Below are 22,615 nucleotides of genomic sequence, written 5' to 3' on the forward strand. Positions count from 1 at the left end.
AGGCTTCGCCAGGGAGGTACATGACCCACAAAAGGCTAAAAACCCTTCAGCCAAAACCATGTCTAGGTCCCTTCCCCTTTCCATCTTCTAACACCCTATGCATCTAAGACACAGCAATTTATATTCCTTCTAAGATTGAAAGACGCCGAATGATAAAACGACCAATCAGAGAGCAGGCTGATGGTTGCTTCCACTCACCCCATACCTCCGGCTTTAGGGCTGACCCCTTGTAGCCAATCAGACATCAGGGCCCACGGTTTGTTCCACCCCTTGTAGCCGGAGTGACAGCACGGAGGAGGGTTACGTCTGCCAACTGCTGGATTTCCCAAGTTTGCCTGCCCTTACCTAGGTGCGAGCTGAGGTGTGTGAGTGTCGGGGACCAACGGGATTGGGGAGGCCCTGGCCTGGATGACCCCCGCGATCCGGGTCTGAAATCAGGAGCCCTCGTCTCGTAGGAGGCGCGGGAAGGAAGGTGGGGTGCATTTAAAGACGCTGGGGAAGGAAGTTGGGAGTGGATGTGGGGGGGGGGGCGTTACCACTTTGTGAGAACAGGGAGACCTCGCGGTTGCTAGGGAACGCGTCCTCCCTCCCTTACCCGCTCGCTACACTCCCTTCTCGCCAGCGTGTCTCACTCGGCTGGGCGGGCTCCTTACTGTCAATGGGAGCCGTGAGCTCCGCCTTCTTTTCCCTGGAGTTCTGTGGCTGGGGATTGGCTCACTCAGGCTGTCAGTCATATCACAGGGGTGGGAGAGTTGGTTTATTTACCTTTGCCCTCTCTTTTCTGTGGTCTCTTTGGTATTATCTGACCTAGTGATGTTTTTTCCTCACGCCTTTCCAAAGAGAGAAGGAAACGGTGAGACAGACAGACAGACACAGAGAGAGACCGACGAGGAAAAACAGAGCAAGGTCGGGGGTGGCGGTTGGTGGGAGAGTATTCCTTAGGGTATCGTTTTCTTCTGTGCCCTCACAGCCGGCCAAGACGAGGGGAGTATGTGGCAGGGCTAGGAGATCCACTTCGCCCTGCCCAGATCCCATGCAATCCTTTCCTCCTCCCCTAATTCACCACAGAAATGACCCAGAAACAATCAATCTATCAGTCAACATTTTTAAAGGACCTACTGTGTGCCAAGCTCTGTCCAAAGCGCTGGAGATACAAAATGGGGCAAAAGACAGCTCCTGCCCTCAAGGAGCTTACAGTCTAATGGGCGCGGGAGACAACAAACAGATATATACAAAGCAAGCTTTAATACAGGATAAATAGGAAAAGTCCAGAGATGCCCTCAAAGGAGGAGAGGAGGAGAGGTTACTTGGTATTGGAGGTGGGGGCCACGGCAAATCTGGAAGCGGCAATGGGGAGCAAGGAGTCTTTCAACTCTTCCTCCTCGGCTGGAGGGGAATGAGTGATGGGGGCAGCAAATACTAGAAAGTGTGGCCAGAGAGGCTGTGTCATGTGGGATGAGCTAGAAGGAGCAGGGAGAGGTAAAAATTTAGAATGAAGGAAGTTTGTTGCCTATGGAAAAGGCATTCTAGAGGAATACAATCATCTCTGGTTTCTCCCCTCCCCCCATTCAAAATACAGGGGAAGTAGGTTTATCTCGTTCTTGACATATCTCTGTCCTCCTGATTATCAATTGATCAGCTACCTACTATCTCTCTGTAACTATCCCAAAGGACTCCTTTTCTTTGCTCACATTTCTGTACTTCAAATGACTTAGTCTTAAATGTGGAAGAAAAGTTAGAGATTCCGATCAACCCTCTTAGTTTACGCAGGAGGAAACTGGAGGACCAGGAAATTAAAGTGAGTTGTCCAAGGTCCTAGAGCGAGTTAGTATAGTCTGGACTGAAATAAATGTCTCCTAATATTTAGTTCAATGCCCTTAAAGAACAAAGGTAATAAACAGCCTCCCCACCCCAGAAAAAAAAAAAAAAACCTACTTCTAGATCTGCAATTTCATCACTGTAGGGAACTTTCTTAGAGAAAATTACCAATTTAGATCAACACCTTCTCTGAAATTTATAAAATTAGAGAACTGCCTAGGGACCTGAATGTAAGAGAGCTGTTTGGGAGACACTGAAGAGGTTAAATGAATTGCCTGAGTTCACAGAGTTAGGATGTGGCAAAGGCTAGACTTGAATCCTGGCATTCCTGAATCGAATCTGAGACCAGCTCTTTATCCATTATGCCAGGTGGCTTCTCAGTGTAGTGCCTGACAGTTATAGGAGCTTAAGATATGATTGTTGACTTTATTCTTATGAGTCCATCTCAGCCCAGTGTCTGTTCTCCTTAATGAAAGCCTCTTCCATTCCCATGATTCCTAATCTCCATCATACCGTCTACTCATTATCATGTCCCAGCTACTTTTCCTTTCCAAGAGAAATCTCCACCTCTGCTCTTCATTGTAGTTAGCGTGACTATAACTTGTTCTGGCTTTCATATCCCCGAGGTTGTGTGGACCAGGGAGAAAAGGAATTTGCCTTGGTGGATCCCTTTCTTGGATTCTTTTCCTGGATTACCCAGCCTCTGATCTTTCGTTAAGGTGCTGAGCTAGATAGCCTACTTTATTTGGTGACTGGGTTATTGGGGGTCAAGAAGTCAGAAGTAGCACTCTTTTGAGAATTTGTCCTACATACATTCTAAGGCTTTACACTATTTGTTTTCTGACATGAAAAGAGAAATGCTTGGACTTCCTTATGAAGTTAACATTTTTACTTTTTTTGGATGCAAAGATAAGCCTCACTTAAATGTATATTATACCACTAAAATGAAATTTCTTTAAAAGTAAATACACATGCAGCCATTGAAAAATAACTAAAGACCACAGTTTCAGTTTTATGTTCCTTATTGATGGAAAGATGTGATTATTGGACCATTGCCAGTGATCTTCAGCAGGTCTTTAACACATAAGGAAAAAAGGAAGAAATATAGCTGCTGGTTTGGAGAAGAGAAAGTGTTTTAATGGTTTTTTGTTTGTTTGTTTTGTCTTTTTTTTTGAAGTGAACAGAATAGAGTCTAGAAACTAAGTCTAGTGAATTTGACTTCAATTCTGGGAAAATGTTAAGAATGTATTGCTAAAGAGATTTTTATTGAGCACCAAAAAAAAAAAAAAAAGAAACAGAGGTCATAGCGCTAGCATGTCTTCATCAACAGGTCATATCAGATGAACATATTTCCTTTACAGGGAAAGTTTTTAAACTGTATTTCCTAGAAATGCTGGTTTAAATCTAGGTTACTTGGATTTTATGAAAGCATTTGATAATGTTTAATAAATATAGAAAACCTAGGTGAGGAATAGATGATACGACAGGTAGATTTGGAACTAGTTGACTGACTAAAGAATAGTCACTAATGGTTTTGATATCAGTTTGAGAGTTTAGAAGCCTATCTTCACTACAGCCTCTATTTAACATTTGGCCTGGTCCTTTATTTAGCATCATATCAGTGGCTTGGGATAAAAGCTTTATAACCATGACTACCACTGATTAGCATTTAAAATTTTTCAGATGATCCATAGTTGAGAGGGATGGCTGACTTGCTGAATGTTGTCAGGATCCAAAAACATCTTGGTATGCTAGCATATTGGTTTGAGGCCAGTAGGGTGAAATTTAATAGTAATAAATTCTTTACACTTGGTTTCAAAAAATTAATATCCTAAGTACAGGTTATTTGAAGAGGGAGGGAGAATTAACAATGTGTGTGAGTGTATCTGTCTGTCTGTCTGTCTTGAGAGTGGAAGAGGGGTTGGCATGGCAGGGAATGCTTCACAGAAAGGGTGGCCTTTGATCTGAGCTATGGGACATAGTTTGTGCTAATGCCCTAGGACAAGAGATAGAATGTCATAGTATCCTATGAGTTAACAGTGATGTAGAATTCAAAAAATATAATATTAAGCTTCATTTATTTATTCAACCAATTAACAGGCATTTATTTATTAAGCACCTGCTATGTTCCATGCACTTTGCTAGATTCCAGGAATACAAAAATAAAGTGAAATTTGCACACACAAAATAGATAACAAGATGATTTTAAGGTGAGGAGAGGCACTAGCAGCTTAGGAAAGTAAGGAAAATGCTTCATGTAGAAGCTCTTGAGCTGAGCCTCTAAGTACATGAGGGTGAGGACGGAGTATGTTAAAGTTTTGGGAATAGTGTTGGTTGGCCCTGCTTCGGAGAGGGAGTATCTAATAATGTTAGGATGTTTCTTACTTTGTCTTTGGATTTTTGGTAAGTTTTGATGGAATTTTTCATCATTTTTGTCCAATGAATATCTCTCAGGAGCCTGATTTGTGCAAGACACTTTGTGGGATACAAAAATGAATGTCATACAAGCTCTGGACTTCAGTTTTCTTGAATATAAAATTAAAAGTTAGAATTTAATCTTCTCTGGGGTCCCTCAAAGCTTTAAAATTTTGTGATTCTAAAACCCAGTGTATTCCTTCAGGAACTTTTGGCTTCCATTACAGTTACTTATGTACCTCTTTTTCTTTAGTCTTAAGGTCAAATGCCATTTCCCCAAGTTTTGCCATATTCCTATAGTTTCCTTAGGATCATAAATTTAGAGCTTTAAGGGACCTTAGAATCTTCTCTTCATCTAGAAGAGGAAACTGAGACCCAGTGAGATAAAAGAACTTGCCACGTGGAACACAGGAAGTAAATAGAGATTCAGGATTTGAACCCAGGGCCTCCAATTTGAAATCTCACACTTAACATTGTAGCACATTGTTAGAGTTACCAAGGAATCTAGATTGCAAGTAGCATCTACTTTGATATATGGTCGCTGTCTTTCATTCTTTCATATCCTTAATTAGCTACATGTAATAAAGCAATAATAATGGAGGTTTTAAATTTTCCAGTGTGATTACACCTTTCTCTAAAAATAGTAATCAGAATCAAACTCTGCTAATATAATTTAGATAAGAACTTTACTGGACTTGCTATTTTATCATTTTCATCATCATCATGTAGTCTTTAATTTTCATATGCATTCTCTATGGGGTCTCAATAGCCACTTCAGCCATGACCCAGGCTGGTACTGTGAACAACTCCCCCTCTATCCTTCCCCACCCCCACATACATACAGGGAGAGAGAATCTAAGGGCAAGATGCCATGCATCTCTTTCAGCCTTTCCTGCTTCAATCCTGCACCCACTTTTCACAAATCCAATAATGCACTACTCCTTCCAAAACCTTTCTGCTGATTCTTGCCCACCTGCTCTATCATCACTTTGCTTTCTTCCTACTAAAGCCAGCCTTCACTGTCTATCTCTGTGTACAAATGGTTTTTACTACTTCCTGGCACCAGTAAATGCCCCATAGAGCTGCAATCAATCATTTTCCTCTTCACTTGTTCCCACTTTGGTGAGAGAGCTATGGAGGGAACATTTCCTCTGGCACTTCAAACAGTAGAACCTTGCCAATCTCTCCATCTCTGAGCTTCACAATGTCTTCTGGCAATGGGAAACTGCAAGATGATGACTGAATACGTTACCTTGTTTGAGTTCATATTAGCATAGATTTGAAGCTGGCAGCAATTTTAAAAATAATCCAGTCCAACCTCCTCACTATTTTATATGTGAAGATTCTGTGGCCCTGAGATGATGGTAAGTGACTTAATGAAGGTCACACAGATAGGGAGTAGCAGAGGTAGAATTCAGACTCAGGTCCTCTGACTCCAAGTGCAGTACTACTTCCACCATAGCATGCTGCCTCTGAGACACAGGGACTAACCTAATCTAAGGAAATTCTGTGTGTGATTTCTGGTTATCCTTCCATAGTCCATTAGTTAATAAGTCAATAATAACTTTAAACTATTAATATAGTTAATAACTTTATAACTTATAGTTAAACTAGTTAATAGTTATTATTTATAGTTAAGGTTCATAAAAATAGAATTATTTACAACTGATACCTTTTATCCACATTATAGAACTGAAAATATTTTTAACTGATATTTTTAAGAAATAGAGATGTTTTCATTTCAATTCTGTGCAGAAAAAGAGTTTTTAGCCCCTCATCTCTGCAAAGCAGAATCCAAGGTGCTGTGAATTAAAAGACAAAATAAAAACAATCTTTGTCTTCAGAGAGTTTACATTCTGTCGGGGGGTTGAGAGAGAGTATAACATGTACATGTTCACAAATGAGTGTAATAATACAAGGTTATTTGAAGAGGGAGGGAGACTTAGCAGTGTGTGTGTGTGTGTGTCTGTCTGTCTGTCTGTCTGTCTGTCTATCTGTCTGTCTTGAGGGTGGAGGAGGGGTTGGCATGGCAGGGAATGCTTCACAGAAAGGGTGGCCCTTGATCTGAGCTATGGGACGTAGTTTGTGCCAATGCCCTAGGACAAGAGATAGAATGTCATATCCAAGGTAAAAATGTTCAAGTGTACAATCAGGCAATCAGTGCTACAATTGTACAGTGAAGAGATGAATTCTTGAGTGAAGGTATAGGTACTATTTCATTAAGAAATTCTTCCCTTTGTTATATGAGGTCTCTGGGAGGGTAATGAAAGAGGAATACGGGAGAAATTTACTTGGTGTAAAACAAAAAATATCAATAAAATTTTATTTTAAAATTGCTGCTCTTATATCTTCCTTTCATAACTTTTGACTCTCTCTTTCAACACTGGAACCAGTAGACACAGGAATTAAATCTTTTTGCTTTTTAGAAGAACACGAATACAGTTTACTAACCTTGAATTGCTCTCCTAGGAATCAGCTGATATCAAGTGTAACAAAATCATAGCTATCACCATAATCATCAATTAACATTTATTCAGTGACTGTCAAAATACTTTACTGCTAGCACTGTTAACAGTAGTTAATTTAGGTCCAGCAAGGTTAAGATTACTTACAAGCGAATCTTAAATTAATAGAGTTTAAGAAATACATGTCTCTTATTTCTTAGTTTGGTTGACTTCCTAGGCAAATGGCATCTCCACAAAACTGTTATTCAATGTCTCATTGAAGCAAGGAGATGATTCTGGTTTATCAAAGACCAAACTAGAAGAGGATAGTGGACAAGATGATCACAAATATAGACTCCATAATGAAAATAATTTATATTTATGTGCCAAAATTTTTATAGATTAAATTGAGAAATTTTATGAATTTGACAATATCCTTCAAGCTGACAATATGAAATATGTCTTGATATGTATCAAGCATAAACACCATAGTGGGATAAAAAACAGGGGAGATAGGTTACTCAGCAGGTAGTACAATGTATCAAGTGTTTTCCTGGCCTTAGATACTAATTAGCTTTGTGACCCTGAGCAAATTACTTAGTCTGCCACAGCTTCCTCATATATAAAATTGGGTTAATAATAATGAACATCTACCTTACAAAAGGAGATAATATTTGTAAAGTGATTTGCAAACCTTTAAAGTGCTGTATAAATGCTAGTTATCATGATGATGTTTGTCATTGTCCTGGAGAAGGTCCAGTGCAGAATCCAAATTGTGGGATTCCCTATCTATGGTAAATTCTTCTAAATGCTCCTGTCTATAGATGACATTGTAAGAACTGTCAAGCTGTAGGACATGACAAAGCTTCTTCAGCCAACACAACCATTCAACAGAAATCAGCTGAATCTTCTACACCACAAAATTGAAATGGAAAGAAAATGAATCTACTTTTACACACAGTATGACTCAATCCTCATTTATAAAATGGGGAAACTAATACCGTGGCATGTACCTAGCCGGGTGGTTGTGTGAGGATCAATGAGATCAAAAAGCGTTTTGCAAAGTTTAAAGTGCTCATGAGTGTTAGTTACCACTATTAGTTTATACGTCTTCATCTTGAGGGATGGGAGGGTTTCTATCCTGATTTGTTCTTATTTTTTGCCTACCAAGTTTTTATTATAACTATATCAAAGTTCTTGATTGTTGTTAAATTATTTTTGTTCCTCATATTGCTGTGATTCATGTCATCATAACCTTTTGGTTTTTGCTTTCAATTTCTGATTAAGAGAAGATAGAACTTTTGATATACTTCTATTTTTCTGACTCCATTGTGCATGTTGCTTTTTTTTACTTTAAAAATTGGGCAATATGGTCTTCATAATTTCTGCTACACTTATCTGTTAATATTGATGTAATTTTTATTATGAAGATTTCTTTTTTATTGTTAGCTTAATCATGAGAAAATATAAAACGTTTCAAAATTAAAGAAGAACAAGAAAGAGGGTTGTATAAGTTGCTTCTGCCATGGTGATAGTTGATGCCTGTCTTTAGGAGTGTTCCTTAATACCACCTTTCTTTTACTGAAGCAGTAACTGCCATATACACTGTTATGTGCATACTTGAAATATTTTTTATACTTTTGGTCAATATGGTGGGAGGAAGTGTTCATTAATGATGGGTATAGCAAATGTCAGCCTTTTAAAAGTTGTCTGTTATTATCTGGTAGTTAGATTTGTACCTTCAAACTCAAAAAGGGCTTTCCAAAATTCCAAAGTAAGTCCATTTCCTTTTCAAAATTATTTGAAACATATAAGTATATCTTTTATCATCTTCTTTGTTATTAGTCATAATTTCTGTAACTTGTGCTTTACTGTCTTCAGACTTCAGCTTCATTTCATCTAATTTGTATTTAAAGGTGAAGTTATTTTTTATAATGGTCTTGCATTGTTGTGTTGCTTGGAACCAAGGATACCATAGATAAAAAGCAGTATGAAGTCTTAACCTATGAGTGATGAAATCTGTTTCCGATTCTGTTATAATATAGTACAGGGGCATAAAGAAAATATTCGGCTCTGCAGTCCATTTCAGGCATATTTGTGGTTTGCCCACATTAATGTCCAGTACCATCTGTACAACAATATTTTAGTGGGTAGCAGGGTATTGGTATTTCTGGTACATTATGATGTGTCTTGCTCTTCTTACACACAGACATAAAGGAGGGCTCTACTCTCCTTTGGGTCAAGTTGATCTTTCCAATCTGAGGGAGAGACAGAAGGCAGCTTGTGCCAGGCAAATCAGACTCCTACCACTACCTCCCCTACCACCTACCATTATTCCGTGCTGGGGATAGCCTAGGATTCCAAAGCCAAGAGCAGGATCCAAATTCTAAGATCCAAAGCAGGACCAATCTTGCTTCCAAGTCAGTCCCCATCCTTGGAAGCAACTGGTCTGGAGACAGGGCTAGCAATTTCCACCAAGTGTCAACTGATTTTGATCTTGGCAAGTCAACTTAGGTGAAGCAGAACAGCTCCCTCACTCACTCTTCTATACCTCTCCATTTCTATAAACAGATCTACAGAGACAGAATATGCCAGGTAAGTCAAACCACTATCACCAGTTTGACCAACTTCTTACCTCTGACTCTGAACTCAAAAGTCTTGGGGACAGTATTACCTTCCAGACCACTCATCCTGTTTCCAGATTGGGTCATATAATCATCATCAAGGGGTTTAAATTATGGTGGAGAAAGGACCCATTTTCCTTTACCACCACTAATACTAATTGTTGACCAATGGCGCAAAAGTCCTGGGAGTGGCAATACCCCCCAGATCATGGGTCTTCCTTCTAGAGCAGCCCCATTAACCATCATCTTGGAAAGCAGTCTCTATGACGATGCAACCTGGTAACCACTTTTGCAATTGCTATAGAAGATAGTCCCCCTCCCCCACCTCTCCCCCCTGCCAAAGTTCTCACCACCAGATTCCCTGGCCTTGTTAAATGGTTCAGCATTATAAACTGGTATGATTTTATCTGTAGAAGTAACATTAAAGATGATATATCCACCTGCTTTGTTGCTATTTGCCCCACCCCCCACAAGAGATCTTTCCATGTGACTTATAGCCAAAATCTTTATATATATTTTGTCATTAGAATGTGAGCTCCTTAAGAGCAGAGATTATCTTTTCTATTTATTGCATCCCTATGGCTTAGCATTGTGCTTTGTACATGATAAATGCTTAATAAAAGATTTTCATAAATTTGTTTATGTATTTATTTATTCGTTGGGTCAGCCTGCAATGCCATGCCCATCCCATTGATTCTTTTGAGTCTTAGGATCATTCACAGTGACTGTAACAGTTTCAAGGCATGTAAATTCCCTACTTTTAAACATTCTGGCTTGTATTCCTCTCCTTTGCCTTTCCACCTCACAGCATGGATCATGGTTTGAGTTTCAAAGAGGTTAGTATTGATATTGTCATCTTGTTCTCATCTTTTTTTGTGGAGATCAAGTAGAAATGTCAGAAACCTAGTCACTATCCTGCTATGTTTCTTTTATATTTTAATATAAACCAGTAGACTGTCATGCAGGTGGATAAAATTATTCCATTCTGTAATTGAATAGAAGCATTGGGATGTAAGCTCATCTTTAGATTTATTGAAAGCATCTTGGGGACACCTTCAGTAGCAGATAGTATGATAGGGATGACATGGATCTTATCTTGTCTCCACATGGTTTTAATTTCTTCTGCCAGATATCTGCTACATTTTGCAAACATTTTACCCAATGTAATTTGGAGATTATGAGGATTCAGTATTGTAATGGTTATTAAAGTGTTGTGCTCAGATTTTTAATGGATCAATGTTATATCTAGGCAGTTGTTGGCAATAGCTTCGTTTATCATGTTGCTCCATTTCTACTATAGCTATTTTTTAATACTCCAGATTACTTGGGGATTTGTATCTGTAGAATGGGCATTTGTCATCTGTTACTTTGTTAAGGATATTGAGATTGTAGTGTGTAATTTTAGTTGCGTGAATACTAGGTATCCAATAGATGCTAAATTTGTGTGGCCTGCCTTGATATATTGCATCATTCCCATAATGTCATTGTATAACCTGTGTCAATAAGTCTGTGCATCTTAAAGCAAACCTTTTTGTAATTTCTAGTGGCATTAGCCTGGTCCTGAATCAATATCATATCTCCTTTCATTATTGTAAACAGATCTCCATGACTCAAGAACTTGTTTGAACATTTGATTTATTTGACAAGTGATATTTCTTCTTTTTTGAGATAACATTCACTGAGTTCGTGTGAATATCATATGTGGTGTTCCTTTTGCTTCCAGTCCTGAATCTTAGATGTCTAGAGATAAACCACTTTTGGTTATATTTGACAGATCCAGTGAGATATACCTATTATCAGCATTTAGTACTGCTTTCTGAAAGGAAGGCTGTTTGTTTCAAAAGTATTCCTTTAATCTATTAGTTGTGTGCTCAGAGAATATCTATCAATTCTCTTCTGCATTTTTGGTAAAGAGGTGTTATTCTTTCTGTAACTGCCTGGGGGTGATGAGTCCCATGTTTTGTTAACATCATGTAGTTTTTGTTTGGACACCATTTCAGCCGTATTTGTGGTTTGCGCATATTAATGTCCAGTGCCATCTGTACAACAGCATTTTTAGCAGGTAGCAGGGTATTGGTATTTCTGATACATTATGATGTATCTTGCTCTTTTTACACACAGACATAAAGGAGGGCTTCACTCTCCTCTGGGTCAAGTTGATCATTCCAATCTGAGGGAGAGACAGAAGGCAGCTTGTGCCAGGCAAATCTGACTCCCACCACTACCTCCACTACCACCTACCATTATTCCCTGCTGGGGATAGCCTAGGATTCCAAAGCCAAGACCATCAATCCTGCTTCCAAGTCAGTCCCCATTCTTGGAAGCAACTGCTCTGGACACAGGGCTAGATCCTTTGTTGTCCATTTTACTGTGCCATAAATACACATTAAGAATACTGTTTCACAGGTGTTAATGCTAATGCTGAAAATATTTTCCTCCTTTAAATCTTTGATTTCAGAATGTCGGGTAGTCTCTTAACATAGATAGTCTCAGCTTCCTCTTTGATAACCATGTATTCAATGTGTTTTATCTGGAAAAGAACAAATTATTTCTAAGTGTCACCTTCATGTATTGATTCTACCTCAAAGTCTTCAGTTTCCTTTGTATAATGTTTTGATACCACCGGAGGAAGTCGCCACAATATAGATTAGCTTAATGATTTTCAGTGAAACAATCTAACTTGGATGTTAAGTGATTAACATGATTTTTTTTGGTATGATTCTTTCTTTTATCTGAAAGCCATACTTAGTTCTATTGATGAGTAATGATAATGGTTTAAGACCACGCAGAACCGTAGGAAGCTTATACTGTCTCCCTAAAATTGCCGTGTTTTATATCACTTACTGTGTTGGTGACATGTTTTAAATAAAGAAGGAAGGAAAGATAGTATTTATTAAGTACTTACTGTTTCCCAAGTACTATGGATACAGGTTAGAAAAGTGAGTCCTTGCTTTCAGGGAGTTAACATTCTAATAAAGGAAGACTATACTTGAAAAAATAGAGACCAGTTCTCCATGTGGACATCAAATACTCTAATATTTTCATTAGACCAGTATCTCATTATTTCTTTATTTATTTTTGCAGTATATGATGAGCCATGAGTATGGAACTGAGTTACAGGCTTTGTGATAAGCAATAAAGGCAGGGTCAGTATCACTGTGGTTTGGGGCAGCTTGTTCAATAATGTGTGAATTGATAATAAATTTCTTGGAACTTTGAGACACACTTGGAACTTTGTGGCATAACATTTTTGTTCTTCAACTTACATTTGTTTTCTTGTCTTTATAGGTTTAAAATATTTTTTTCTATTTTGTTTTTAGATCACCTCTATTTCCTTCTGTACCTTTTTATTTCTTCCCATCTTTTCCTCCCATTCTTTATGTTAAAAAAATCAACAAAACCAACTGACACATCAAAAAAGTCTCTCATTAACATATGTTGTGTTCCAGACCTGTGGACCCACAATCTACAAAGGGTTGAGGAGGTGCAGTGGTATGTTGGTAAATGTTTTATCACTGGTTCCCCAGAAAAACAAAACAAAACAAAACAAAACAACTATGCATGGCATGCTTTTTTTCTTTTTATAAAAATTTATGTTTTGTTTTCAACATTCACTTCCATAAGATTTTGAGTACTAAATTTTGTCCCCCTCTCTCCCCTTCCTCCACCCCAAGACAGCCTGCAGTCTGATATAGGCTCTACATATACATTCAAATTAAACATATTTTCGCATTAATCATGTTGTAAAGAAGAATTAGAACCAAAGGGAGGGATCACAAGAAAGAAGAATCAAAAACAAAAGAAAAAGAGAGAAAATTGTATGCTTTGATCTGTGTTCAGACTCCATAGTTCTTTTTCTGGATGTGGATAGCATTTTCCATCTTGAGTCTTTTGGAGTTATCTTAGATCCTTGCATTGATGAGAAGAGTTAAGTCTATCAAAGATAGTCATTGCACAATGTTGCTATTACTGTTTACAATGTTTACAATGTTCTCACTTCACTCAGCATCAGTTCATGTAAGTCTTTCCAGGTTTTTCTGAAATTCACCTGCTCCCCATTTCTTATGGAACAATAATATTCCATTACATTCAATACCCAAACTTGTTCAGCCATTCCCCAACTGATGGGCATCCCCTCAACTTCCATGGTTTGCCACAATAAAAAGAGCTGCTATAAATATTTTTGTACAAGTGGGTCCTTTTCTCATTTTTATGATCTCTTTGGGATACAGACCTAAAAGTGGTATTGCTGGGTAAAAGGGCATATACATTTTTATAGCCCTTTGGGCATAGCTCCAAACTGATCTCTAGAATGGTCGGATCAGTTCACAACTCCACCAACAATGCATTAGTGTTCTGATTTTCCCACATCTTCTCCAGCATTTATCATTTGCCTGTTTTGTCATATTAGCCAATCTGATAGGTGTGATGTGGTACCTCAGAGTTGTTTTGATTGGAATTTCTCTAATCAATAGTGATTTGGAGCATTTTTTGATATGGCTGTATGACCATATGACTATAAATAGCTTTAATTTCTTCCTTTGAAAACTGCCTGTTCATATCCTTTGAGCATTTATCAATTGGGGAATGATGTCTATTGTTATAAATTTGACTCACTTCTCTATATATTTTAGAAATGAGGCCTTTGTCAGAGACGCTGGTTGTAAAATGTTTCCCAGCATGGCACACTTTTAAATTTAATCTGCATTAGTAATATCCCTTGAATTGTACCTATTTCAGAGGTGCAAATGCTTACACTTAAAATTTAACAATTTGTTCTCACAAGCCAGTTTGATCTGGTGCCAACATAACTCTCAGAGGTGTCTTCCAGTATCTCTTCTTTGGGGCTAAGCTTGGTTGTTAGGATTATACAACATTCAGGTTTGATTGTTTTGTGGTAGTTGTTCTTTCTATTTACACTCTATAGCTATTGCATATATTGTTCTCCTGTCTCTCCTTCCACTGTGCATCTTTTTATGTAAATCTTTCCATGCTCACTATATTGATCATATTTGCCATTTCTCATAGAATGATATTACTTTAAATTCACATGCTCCAATTTGTTTAGATATTTCCCAATTTCTGGACGTCTACTATGCTTGTATTTTTTTGACCACAAAAGAAAGGGCTACTATAAAAATTTTAGCATATGTTGAGACTTTCTTTTGATCTTTTGAGGTATGTGCCTAGGAGTGGAATCTCTGAGTCATTGATTTTTTGTGGTATGTGCCTAGGAGTGGAGTCTCTGGGTCATAGGCCAATCTGAATTATTGCAAATTGCATTCTAGAATGATTGCTCTAATTTAGGACTCTACTAAAATGCATTAGTATATTTATCCTCAACACCTCTAACTTTGACTGTTATCATCTTTTGTTATCATTGCCAGTTTGCAAAGAGTGAGATAATTTGAATTTCTCTAATTGTTAATGATTTAGAGCATTCTTTTATATGGTTGTTAATAGTTGGCAGTTTTTCTTTTGAGAACTGTTTGTTCATATCACTTGTCTGTTGGGAAATGGCTTTTGCTATCCTAGGTTTTTATTAGTTATATATCTTGTCTACCAAACTCTTATCAGAGAAATTTGCCGCAAAAATATTTCCCTTTATTTGTTTCCTCCCTTGTCCTCGAGCATTAATTTTGTGCAAAACCTTTTCAATTTCATGTAATGAAAATCTATTTCAACTTTTATAATGGCCTCATTTGGCTAAGAATTGATCTTATACCCATAGCCATAATATGATCTTCTTTTCTCCTACTTTTTAAATGCTATGATCTTTAGTCCTCAGATCACGCATCCTTTTTTGAATTTATTGTGAAATATTGTATAATGTTTTGGTCTAGGCCTAACTTATTATTTCCCTTGAAATTTTAGATCTTTCATTCCTCCAAATGAACTTTGTTATTATTTTGTCTGGGCCTGCAAAATATCCCTTTAGTAGTTTGATTGGCATAGTTTTAAATCTATAAATTAACTTGAGCAGTATTGGGATTTTTATTATATTTTTCACAGCCAGCCATAGACATTGATTTTTCTTCCTTTTCTAGCTTTTAAAGTCATACTGTAGTTGCTTAAGGAGAATTGAGAAACTGAATATATTCAGGTTTTGAGTGTGTTTTGGTAAGTTGACTCAAATATTTTTTGCATTTCATAGTTATTTTGAAGGAGGACTCCTTTTCTATGTTGTCTTCTGAATTTGTCCTTATTATATACAAATGCTGTTGATTTTTGTGTTTTTATAGCCTGTAACTGCTTAAGCTATCAGTTGTCTCAATAAGTTTCTTTATTTAGTTCCTATAATTTTCTATAAAAAAAGCCAAATCATCAAAAAAGGGATATTTCTAGATTTTAAGTGATGTTAGCTATGAATACATTATATGAAGTACCTAAACAAACAATTGACCAGTATTTAGAAGTATTGTTAATGTTGTTATTTTTGGTAATAGGTATATGACAACTTCTGTAAAATGAGAATAGGCTTATGTTGAAAAGGGAAGCTGGTAAAATTCTTTGCTTGTGATTTCATGTACCAATATGAAGTATTTGAGTCAATGATTTTGGATCTCTTCCGGCCCCACCATTTTCCAGGTTGCAGAGCAGTTGGAGATTAAGTAAACATTCTTTGACCTCACTGTTCAGTTCATTCATTATATTAATGGTGGAAAACTTCCTGTTTCTCATTTAATGCAACTTGTATTTTCATTGTGTTGAACTTTTATTGTCCATGAAGATGACAATACATTTTCTACATCCTCTTCCTTCTGGACTTCTCTCTTACCACTGATTGCTTTACCTCTAAAGGCTCTATAATAATTTTTTGCTTGATGTTGAATTGTTTATTGCGTTCCTTGTATTGCTTTTATTCCTTCATAATAGAACCACTTTTCCTTCTTCAGATTTTATTAGCTTGTCTTTTGTATCTATTATTTTGAATAATCTTGACCAAGGGATGATTTTTTTATGATTGCCCTGAACTGATTGCAATTTATTGTCATGTAGATTGGAGTGGAGAGTAATAATGATGATGATAATAATAGAAAATTTTATTATAGCTTTTATATAGCATCCACTATATGCCAGGCACCGTGCTAAGTAATTTTACAAATATTATTTCATTTGATCCAAATAAAGTCTTTGCTTTAAGTGGGGAGACACTTCCACATTTGTTATTACATAACGTAAGGATTCAGGTCTTCAGTGGATTTGATATACAGTTAGGGTTTGTCCACTTTAGCAGTTAGTACCATCTACACCGGTGGGCTATTAGTATTTCTGATTTGTTCCAATGTATCATGTCTTTCTGTGGCACCAGCATTTGGAGGACTGCCACTCTGCTGATCACCATGATGTTTGTAAGGAGAGTCAGCATATAACACTGTACCACTCCATCTATTTCTTAGATTCATAGGGAAACTTCCATCTAATTGTATATAGGCTTCTTGTCCAATCAGTGCTATTGCCAGAGCCCAGTTGACCAGCGTTTTAGGATCCCTTCTGTGTATTCACAGTTACCATGGTGGTTTCAGGGCCTAGAGTCTCCACTATATATCACTCTACCTCACATTACTGTACTTTTCTATTGCCCCTTCCTTGTGACACGGACGACGTATGGTGCATTGGAGGGATTATTGCTGCTACTGCTGTTGCTGTTGGTCTATTATTATATTTTGGACTAGAACAGGATTTTAATATGAAACTGGATTGAATCAAATTTGGAACTATGCGAAGTGATTTCCTTCATTCCCAAAAGCTTAAAAGTAACAGAAACCCAGCTTTTAAAATATATTCTCTTAATGATGATGTATAGCTATAAATTTGGGGCCACGAATAGCATCATCATCATATACAGTAGACTTTTTATAGCACTTTAAGTTTCACAAAGCATTTGGCAACTATTGCCCCATTTGATCCTCACAACAGCCCTATGAAGTGTTATGAATATCCCCTTTTTTAAAACTGAGGAGCTTGAGGTTAAGAGAGTAAGTGACTTATTCAGGGTCACTCAGCTGGTAAGTGTCAGAGGCAAGATTCTAACCCAGGCCTTTCAGTCCGGTGGTCTATTTACTATGCTTCCCAAAGAACAATAATAAGGTTCATTGTGCCTTTCATCAGATTTTAGCTTATTTACTAGTGATGACTTGCATGCACAAAGTACCATAAAAATCATCAAAGAAAATGTATGTTTAGAAAAGCAGGTGAACTGGTAACGTAGTTGTTTAGTCACGTCCAAATGTTCGTAACCTCATCTGGGGGTTTTCTTGGCAAAGATGCCGGAGTGGTTTGCCATTTCCTTCTCCTCATTTTATAGATGAGGAAACTGAGGCAAACAGAGTTAAGTGACTTGCCCAGGATCACACAGTTAGTAAATGTCTGAAGCCATGTTAGAATTCAGGTCTTCCTGACACTGGGCCCTGTACTCTATCCACCATACCACCTAGCTGCCCACCGGTAGTATAGTGAGACTGAAATAGAGGAGATAGACATCTCTGGTGCTGTGAGACCTATGAAATGTCTAGAGGGGAAGAGCCTCTACTCTTCATGGGAGTGCTATGAAGAATAGAGCGATGAATAAGGATTGCATAGGCTTTGAAAGCATGCCGGTTGTGTTTCAGTCTGTGGTAATAATATGCTGATAAGACCACAGAACTTTCAAAGCATCTAGTTTTAAGTTCTGTAGTTGAAATGTAATTTTACTTGTTTATTTTAGTATCTTCATTCTTCTTTCATTTTAATTTAAAACTTAGTGAGATCTGAACCTGTGACCACAGAACTGGAACAAAATTCTAAAGCTTTAAATGTCTTTTTCCATTTCTTGAATAGTCTACCAAAGGGAAAAATAAAGGAATTGAAATTTAAAAGTGACCACCAGATGATAGAAATCCTCTATCTCATTCTTTCCTGGCAAGTTACCAGCCCCTGCTTATTAGGAGTGTTTGAGGTTTGTCTCTAAAGAGAAAATCTGGCAGGTGTTGAGGGTTGTGTGATATTCATTTGTTTGAGGTTTTGTAGAGTTAACTCTTGTGTTATGACTGCTGCCCCCTTTGAGCCCTCTGAGATGTAATCAAAGAGCAAGCCAGAATAAATATGGAAAGTACTCTAAATCTGGAAATTGTGGAGGCAAAAACCAGAACTGACTTTGGCAGCTGCCATATTTAGGTAACACATTTCCCATGGGGGAAAAATACATTCACACTCCAGGAGTCTGATTATTAATTCCAAATTCTTCCATGAAGGAGAGTGATAGTCATATAAACTTTATGTTAGTTTTATTTTCATTTGTTAAATGCAGTGAGTTGTTATATAACTTTCTAAAGGAATCTTTTTAACCATTACTAGGAAGGCTATTCCTGGAAATTGTTTCTGAAGATGGTGATAGGCTAACTTGATCACAGGTGATTGTGAGATAAATTTTTGAGCACTGACCGAGACTTTCCTTTATTTTGAACTTGATGCTACAAACAGCCATCTGCAGCATGCTATTTTAACTTAGATATGTATGAACAGATACTTAAGTTCATGTAATTCAGTTACCAAGGAATGTGCACATTGTCATTTATTCTTAGAGAGTACAGTGAATCTCTAAGAAAACCTTAAGAATAAGCAATATAATAATAATTATTCTTTGAACACTAAGGAATGTTGATAGGGTATTATGCTAGGATGATGTTCTAATTCTAGCATTCCATTCTACCAGGCCTCCTCCCAGTCTAAATGATGACTTGATTAATTTTGAACTATCCTAAAATCAACTTGTATTATTTTTTAAGATGTTTTACATTTGAGGGTAGAATGTTATTTAAATGTTTTTCAATTGATACAAAAAAAGACAGAAGCTTTTCCTTCTCAAAATGAAACCAATGGACATTATTTATCAATTTAGGAAACGGCTGATTTTAAGAATTTATGAATATGGAGATAGTATTGTTATCCGAAGATAAACCCAGCTTGTGTATGTGTCAGGCATAATTTAAACTAATTTTACTGGTTCTATGAGCTACACAAAGAAATTAATTTGTATTAGGCTACATATTATATGTGTTCCTATTGCAGTGAAATGATGGCTGTGCTACAGTTGTTTTATGTAATGGAAATTGAAGAATATCCATTTCTCACTCTTTTCAAGTTAAAAGAAAAATTCACCTTAAATCTTTCCTGTTACCGAGTTCTTAGTTAAAGTTAGGAATCACAAAATCTCAGGATCGGAAGCCATCTAGGTCATTGCATACCTGAACAATCATTTCCCATCAAGCACACTCAGCAAGTGGTCATCCCACCTTTGCTTGGAGTCCTTTAATGAATCGGAGCCTAAACTTCCTGAAATAGCCCATTCCACATGGTACTACTTGGTGCTCAGTGATAGGAAGTTCCTGTTTACATCAAGCCTATATATACATTTTGTCTTTTTCAAGCTTCCACTTATTGCCCTTAGTTTTGCCCTCTGAGTCCTAGCAAAATGAATCTCTTTCCTCTTCTCCATGACAGCCATTTAAAGGCTTGAAAATCAACCAAGATTCTTTTACTTTTGTTAACCTGCTGCTCAGCTTGCCAGAAATGACAACATAATTTCCTCAATAACGGCCCTTGCCTTTGGAAACATCTCACCCTTTGGCAGTTCTCCCAAATTCAAACTTGGCAGCTTAGAGGACACGATGTAAGGTGTGTTTATTTGATTTAATGTTTGGCAAAAGGTGCCTTGTTTTGTATTTTGTGTATGTGTGTTTACTTAGCTTTTCTTGTATTGGTTTGGTTGCTTCTGGCAAAGAATTTAAGTTTGGAGTAGTTCTTACTTTCAATAGATGATGCTGTACTCTGTAAACATTTTAAGTTTTTTGTTATTTTTTTTCCTCTCCTTTGGGTTTTGATACAATCTAAATGAATGTGTGAATGTGTGGTGGTCACTAAAATGGAAACCTAGAGCCACCTCATTTAGTCAGCAGATCTCTGTGGATTGTAGTATTTAGGAAATTACTAAGTAGGATGTGTTATGTGAAAATTTTGGTGTTATCTTCAACTCCTCTGTCATATTTGCCTCAGGTATCCAATCTGCTGCGAAATCTTGTTTCTGGCTTCACAGCATTTCTTTCTTTCTTTTTTTTTTCTTTGCAGGGGTGAAAGCAGGGCAATTGGGGTTAAGTGACTTGCCCAAGGTCACACAGCTAGTAAGTGTGTTAAGTGTCTGAGGTCGCATTTGAACTCAGGTCCTCCTGACTCCAGGGCCGGTGCTCAACTCACTTTGCCACCTAGCTGCCCCCACAGCATTTCTTATCTGTGTACCCTTTTCCCCACTAAAAGCCATCAGCTTGGGATAGTGTGCCTGTTGGTCTCCCTGCTACAAGGTTCAACCAACTCCAGTTCATTCTCCACATAGCTGTTGAAGTGACTACATCACCCTCCTGCCAATACACACACACACACACACACACACACACACACACACACATTAAATAGTAGTGGCATCTTATTATCTCCATAATCACCTATAAAACTTTCAGTTTGGCTTTTAAAGTCTATCATAACCTCTTCCCCTGAACTCCTTCCCCCCACTTTTCAGTGTTCTCACACAACACTCAGTCTTCTGACTCAGTCCATTCCCCTGGCTGTTTGTTCCCCATGCCTGAAATGCTCACCTCTGCCTCCTGACTTTCCTGGCTTCCTTAAAGACTCAGCTCAAATCTCACTTCTGAAAAAGGCCCTTCCTGGTAACTACTAACTGTTACTGCCTTCCCTCTGGGAATTCTCTGGATTCACTCTCATTTACACTGTATATATCTTGTACAGAAAGGAAGCTTGAGGGCACCAACCCTGTTTCACTTAGCACAGTGCCTGGCACATAGTTCCTGCTTAATAAAGATTTCTTGATTGATTAATTACTTTGGCTTTCTTGAGTTATCAGGAATGAGCAGATTAGAAATACACAAGTCTCTTAGACAGCATTGTGTTAATTAGAACTATTAATTGGTATTTCCTTCCATTATTAATACAGTGATAATGATTGCCTCGAGGAGCTTTAAGATCTTGTAAGTGCCTTCTGAGTCATCAAAGAAAGATTTAATTATATTCCATATAGTTTTTTTTTATTTAGTGCATTTCATTATTTGGATTCTAATTACTTGAAAACTGGTAATAAATATATAGAACATTCATTTCCTCATCATTCTATATTACAAAGTTTATTGCATAACTTTCTTGAAAAAAGCTTTATTGGTTTTTTTTCCCTATCATCTTCATTTCTAAAAAAAAAAAAGTTAAAAGAGTTCAGCAAAACCAGCTGACAAAGCAATGGTGTCTGACAGCTTAGATAACAGCCCCACCTCCTCTGCCACAATATAAGTACCCCACTTCAGCTCCTCCCTGCCCCTCACACGCACGATGATTGCCCACTTCTCTGGGAAATCTGAGAAGAAGAGGGAAGTATTCCTTTTCATTTATTCTTCAGGGCCAACCTTAGTCATTGCAACGAATCCGAGTTTAGTCTCTGTTTAGTGTTGTTTTAATTGACATCACTGTGGTGTGGTTTTTGTTTTTTATTGTTTTCTTTTTCGCATGGCTTTTCTTACATTTTATAGCATGATATTTTAGTAGATTTGGGTCCTCTTGGGGTATAGAAATCTGATCATCTTTTCCATCTGTCCTTTGTTGTTGTTATTTGTCCTTTTTTCTCTAAGGGGACCATGACATCAAGGAAGGTGATGCCATGCCTTGCATGTGAATTGGATTTAAATGAGAGAGGGCTGTGCAAAGTCAGCAGCCTCAGTTTTTCCTGGAGCCATCTGGCTCCAGTGGCAAAATACAGATCAGGACATCAGGAGATGGCCCCAATGCTGTCAGAGACCTTGGCCTTTTTAAGCTAAGGTTTTTCCTAGGTCTCAGTTTGACTGAGGCAATGTCCATTCAGTGACTGAGGCTAGGTAAGAAATGAGGCAGAGAATGGCCTCTTTGATGAAGTCAAAAAAAAAATCATTCTGAGAGGGGAAGACCCTGAGGGTTTCTGGCTAAAACAGAAACAATTGCCATTTACTTTCACTCTAAGCCAACAGTGGCCAATCCTGAGAACTTGAATGGTTTGGGTTTTAGGCTTAGTCCTTAAAAAACACATCTAGCCTATAAACAAGATATCAGAGATCAAAATTTACATTCCTTTGGGCAGAGCACCCGCAGGTAAGGATAGACACTGATATGTAGACAGAGGAAGAAGGAAAAACAGAAAGGAAGAGGAGGAGAGGCAAGGGAAGGGGGAAAAGGATCTGTCTATTGGTATTTGGTGAGCCTGCTAGATCAACTGATGGATTGTTAAGTGTATTTCTCAACACTGAC

General features: G+C 37.6%; 1 protein-coding gene across 2 annotated transcripts in view; it reads left to right on the forward strand.

The window, feature by feature from the left end:
• Positions 1–277: 277 nt before the first annotated feature.
• The window catches only part of TRIQK (triple QxxK/R motif containing), a 144,268-nt gene continuing 121,930 nt past the window's right edge, over positions 278–22,615 (forward strand). The window contains exon 1 of one of the 2 annotated variants that reach the window (XM_036768057.1): positions 278–361. The gene's annotated coding sequence lies outside the window, so the exon portion shown is untranslated. The remainder of the gene's footprint in view (positions 362–22,615) is intronic. The other variant, XM_036768065.1, reaches the window with a different exon arrangement.

The sequence above is a fragment of the Trichosurus vulpecula genome, chromosome 1, assembly GCF_011100635.1.
Source record: "Trichosurus vulpecula isolate mTriVul1 chromosome 1, mTriVul1.pri, whole genome shotgun sequence".
NCBI lineage: Eukaryota > Metazoa > Chordata > Mammalia > Diprotodontia > Phalangeridae > Trichosurus > Trichosurus vulpecula.